We start from the raw sequence: 5597 nt of genomic DNA, 5'->3' as shown, positions 1-5597 counted from the left end.
TAATTATATATAAAAACTTCAGCAAGTAGGAAGTGCACTGAGTTGAGATTTTGCGGGAGCAACACGAGCAGAGATTTTGTTCAAAATTAGACTTGTCTGAGCAGATCTCGTGGAGGGGAACTTTGTGAAGTAATGGCCTAAATCTTCTCAATCTATTGAGAGGACTTCAGAGATATATTTATGGGATGAGAAACAAATTTGGGGGAAAATGGGCGATTGATTGCGAAAAATCTCTCTGCAAGGCTTTCAATTCTTCCCTGCCTCCCTTGCCTGCTAATGCAGTTTTTTTACATTCTTCAAGAATGAATCAGAACTTTCCAAACTAAAACAACCAAGTGAGTAAGGTACCAAGTTCTTGGGGATGAAGAGTGAAGTGGCAAGGGATGCAGCAGGAAAGGAGAAGACAAGCGAACCAGCCAACCAGGCAAGATGAGCTTCTCATCCTGCAGTGACAGAACATTTTAGATTTGAAAACAAATATTGTGAGGATCTGCAGCGCAAACATGATGAAAAGATGAGTAAAATTAGACCAGATGGCTTACAAAGAAGAAGGTAGAGGGGATCCGGATGGGCATCAGTCGTTCTCCATGATGAACCAAGGCCGCTTGCTCTTACCTCCTGTCGCCGGCCTCCTTCCTCTCCCCTGTAACTCCTCTAAGCGGAGCACCGCCGCCCCTGCTGATTCATGTCCGCGCTGCCCCGTGGCTTCTTGTCTGTAAATTCAGCCACCTAATAGTTTAAGCAACATCTATGAAATGGAGATGTCGCATGTGGTACAATTTGACGACCATTGATTTATGGTTGTAAATCCCTCCCGTAAAGGATTTCTCAAGCTCCACTATCACTCTCACTACCCTTCTGACAAAAGTACCTATGCAAAAGAACCGCAATATAGTTAGGCACTATCTACTACAGTGCAGATGCAGAGGAAAAAAGTGATGTAAATATAAGGAACCGGAAATACAATATTATCTGCCATACAATAAAAAAAGTTGGCTGATCATTTACCTTCATATTTATGCAGTAATGCCCCAACTAAGGTTGTTCCTGGCTTAACCTGAAAATACCATCGAAATCAAACTAATAATGTGCTCATCCAACACCTCAATTACTGGAGGAACAAAAAAGCAAAATAAATGGGCATACATATTTACCTTCTAGCCCCATGAACATATGTCTACAAAAATCAGTCACTTGACCTGCTTGTTCTTTTCTAGCCCCTGCAATGGAAACAAAAAAAAAGTTGGTTTACTATCGAAGTGAACACATCTGTAGCTAGAATCTATCACAACATTTATTTATTTCATTTGGAGATTTGCATGCATTATTGCCTATTTTGATGGTGGAACAATTAATTCATTCGATGGAGAGAACAAATCAAAGCCGGCAGATTAATACAATGATGAAGTACCAGTCTATGCAAAGTACACATTCTGGGTTTTGTGTAAACATTAGGCAGGTACCAACCAATCTCTAAACTTGCAAAAAAAAAACTTCAATTAGTACCAATATATTACATTCGCAAATTTTTCTTATCACCCACACCATAATTTAAGCACATCTATTATTCACTGATCATGCCACCATAAATTAGAACAAAATATACTGCAGCAGAGTCGAGGGATAAAGCAAGGAAAAAATAAAAGACCCAATGTAGAACTAATTACATACGTTCAGAGCGTTACTTGACCTACACACCGGAATACAAGCCTTGTGAACCAAATTAGAAAGCAGGACATCATTGCCAATTCATTTATTCTAGTTTCTAATTAACTTAATCTATTCCATAGTTTGTAGATATCTACCCACCCACAAATTAGGCATGATAACCTTCCAACATGTACTACTATGCTCTCATCGCATTTTGCACCTCATATATCAGAGTGATTGACTCAAAAAACAAAGTGGTGAGACATACATAGCAGCAACCTGATAGATATTGATAAGAAAGAATAGAGAGGGAATACCAGTAGAAGCCATTTCACAACTTTGGGGCGCAGCGGCACAAGCGTCGGAGCTCCAATGCTCCAGCCCAAACCACCCTGTATATTGTGTCATCTATTAGACAGGGACAACAACAATAGCATCTCTTTTACAATTCCATTCTCGGTGGTAACAAATCTGGGAGAGAGAAACCATATTGTTCCTATTTCCTTGAAGCATGAAATTTGTGCAATAACTATGAAAGGAATCTGACAAAACCTGAGCGCTCACCTAGGACAATGAAAACACTCTATTGTTGCTCAATCCATCCCCATTCCGAACCGTCCACTGTCTGCAATAAAAACCAAAGGAAATCAACCAAACTGGGTATTTTCATTAACCCCAAGTGCACATCCTAGAAACCCAGCCTCCAACCTGCCAAGGAACATTACCGTCCACCTGTCCAGCCTGACGCGGAGGTGTGGATGCTACCGACGGAGATAGGGAAACCGAACCTCTTAGCCAGTAGACCGCCGGCTCAATCTCCTGCACAGTGCCAAAGGCCGCCGGAGTCGACCTGTCCTCCGTGAGGACAAGCACGAGGCGTACGGCGGCCTCCGTGAGGACGAGCTCGTGGCATACAGCGTCCTCCGTGAGGACGGGCTCGTGGGCGGCGTCTGCGCCACCCCCACTGTTTCTTGACTGCATCCCTCCGGCTCGTGGGCAGCGTCTGCATCGCCCCCACTATTTCTTGACCGCATCCAGGGCCAGCCTGTACAAGAGACAGGGCGGCGCTGCCGCTTCTTGCCCGCACCGCGCCCTGCTGCCTCTTCTCCGTGCAGCACCGCTGCTTCTTGCTACCCGCCGCCCCGCTTCTTCTTCTCCACGCCGCCCGCCGCTGCCTCTCCTCCGCGCCAGCCTGCAACCTCCACGCCGCCGACCCGCTTCCTCTTCTACGCGCTGCCCGCTGATGCTTCTTTCTTCCAGGAGCAGTCCATCACTGCACAAAGCGATGCAAATATATAGAAAATCAGATTACTGGCTGCAGCACCAAATAAATCTACTCTAGATTACATTACCAACTTTCTAATGAGTGGATATGTATTATCAATTTGTATATGTTTTTGTACAACCTACATGCATCTTTCTAGACTACAAAGAACACATTCAGTAAGAAAACCAAGTCAATATTATAAGGAAATTTTAGCATTTAGCAAAGTAGATGTGTAAATAAAAAATTCAGTATAACTATGGGATGCAGGCTCATGCGTGTGAACTAAATCATAAAAAATGCAGGCATGAAATTTTTTGCTAGAAAGAAAAGAACGATTTGGTGAAGAATACTTCAGATCTAGCAAATAATACACACGTGCAAGCACATGACCAACTCAACAGGCAAGAGTGAGGTAAATCTGCCATAGGAAAGAGGATCAAGATAGGGTTCTGGAGAATCTGAAGTGCTAACCTTTAGGCATGATTTTGGCCAGGAGGAAGACGAGAAGTGGTGTAGGCAGTCGTGGAAGCACGTATGGTGGCCCAGCCCTCCTACTCCGTTCCCTGCAGCCGACCCCCTCCGTTCATCATGGCAGAAACAAGAGTGGGAATAGAGAGAGACGGAGTGGAAGAGACATAGAGAGGAGGAAAAACCAAACCTGAACAAATCTTAGCCCCGTGCTGCGCTGCCACTTGATCCGCGTCCTCCATGGCTAAAACCGAAGAACGAGGATGGAAGGAGACGAGCCGGGGAGGCAGCAGAGGGCGTGGGAGGTGGGGATTGGGCCAATCCCGTGCACGATCTCGAGGGAGAAAAGAGACGAGGCGCCACAGCCCCGTTCCAGGACTGCTCGCCGCCGTCCCGTTCAATTCCGGCCGATGTCGCCGTCGCGCGCTGCCAGGAGACGACCGATTGGGAGGAAGCAGGGATGCGTCCCATTGGGGAGGAGAGATGAGGCAGGGATCCCGATCTAGGGTTTTCAGTTTTGACTGCTCCACGGAACAACCACCGAAACCAGCGACCTGGACGAGCGCCTGCGGCTGTCACTCGTAACCGGCCCCGCACAAAAACGGGTCCCAGGTGTCATTGACATATCGAGAGAAGCCACAGGTGAAAGAAGAAACTACTACATCCAACGGTTGCTGTGAAAAGTTGGTTCACAAAATTACTGTAGCTCTCCAATTGGACGAACCAGATTGATGTGCCCCTCTCAGACCCCCTGGATGGCTGGGTAGTCTTGGGACTTTTATAGGAGGAATGCCATGTCACCAAAATGTCTTGAGATGTGTGATGTTACTAGCTATGTTACTCCCACTATGAGCAGTCTTATGCGAGCATGGACCTGCCTCGTGCGTGTTTGTATATAGCACGAACAGGGAGAAGCCGGAGTGCGGGCTTAGCACGGACCAAACATAAACCTCCGGTTTATTTTGACGTACTAAGGGTTTTTCGGTTTTTTTTACCTACGGACACCACCTATTGCCGTATAATAGTAAAGACTAGTAAAAATGCCCGTGCGTTGCACCGGAAAAAATAATACTCAAACAATATCTTGACACTTCTCCCCTTTGTCATAATCGGTCACGTTTCTTTGTCGAACATAATTAATCTTATGAATATTAGATTGCGAGAAACTCGCTGCACCGAGCCGTAGTACCTCAAACTTGCAATGATGGTTGACACTACTCTCAAGTTACATTAAAAATATGAATCCAACAATGCAATTTATGTTTGACAGATCTCAATATTATATTCCTTGAGAAGAATCAAATGTTGGATAAATGTAGTTGCATGCTGAGTAAGTTCATGAAGCATTTTTAAATAAGCATAAATCTTGATGTCCATCTTATTAGACATTTGACAATACAACCCGTGCATACGGATTAATATTTATTAAATATTTTTGTCCAACCCATCGCAATGGAGAGTTAAAGGATCTAGTGTCTTTCAATTAACATGTAGTGGAGAGTTAAAGGATTTATTGTCTCTCAGTTAATTTTTATTAAATATGTTCCTCCTCCCTATGGCATGCCGTTGGCCTACAACACATATTGTTTGGGCTTGGAACACCTTCAACGTTCTTCTGTGTGTTGCCACAACTCAGGCCCTCGATTGAGGTTGTCACTCGTCATTGCCCTTGACCTCATGCCGTTCAACTCGGGACTGTGTCCCCCATCGCGCATTAGAAGGTTTTCGTCCTCCCTATGGCATGCCATCGGCCTACAACACATATTGCCTGGGCTTGGAACACCGTCAACCTTCTTCTGTGTGTTGCCACAACTCGGGCCCTCGATTGAGGTTGTCACTTGTCAGTGCCCTTGACCTCATGCCGTTCAACTCGGGACTGTGTCCCCTGTCGCGCATTAGAAGGGTGGTGAGATCTCTATTTAATATGTTTTATTAATTATTTCGCATACACATGAACTACTTTGAAAGCAGACTCTAAGTACAATTTTAAAAGCTAATTCCTCGATCACTTGATGAAACGTTTTTTTTTTCTCAGCCACACATTGCCTATCAGAAAAAAAATAGCACTAACATGAGCCTGGGTGGTTTCTTATTCATTCAGTTCAGCACCACCTGTCTGTAATCCTGTCACCACACACGTTTCTCTCTATCCTTTGCTTCTTTTCTTCATCCTAAGAACAAACCGGTTCAAAGAAAAAGAGACCAGCTAAAC

The 5597-nt window shown here is 44.7% G+C and overlaps 1 long non-coding RNA gene across 1 annotated transcript; it reads right to left on the bottom strand.

The window, feature by feature from the left end:
• Positions 1-360: 360 nt before the first annotated feature.
• On the bottom strand, positions 361-1356 carry LOC127304648 (uncharacterized). Its single transcript, XR_007853475.2, has 4 exons — positions 1155-1356; positions 1009-1057; positions 543-713; positions 361-443 (listed from the first exon to the last, which is right to left on the bottom strand). It is a non-coding gene; the product is annotated as an uncharacterized lncRNA (long non-coding RNA).
• Positions 1357-5597: the final 4241 nt, after the last annotated feature.

This window comes from Lolium perenne, chromosome 5 (assembly GCF_019359855.2).
Source record: "Lolium perenne isolate Kyuss_39 chromosome 5, Kyuss_2.0, whole genome shotgun sequence".
NCBI lineage: Eukaryota > Viridiplantae > Streptophyta > Magnoliopsida > Poales > Poaceae > Lolium > Lolium perenne.
This window is presented reverse-complemented; position numbering and strand designations above follow the sequence as displayed.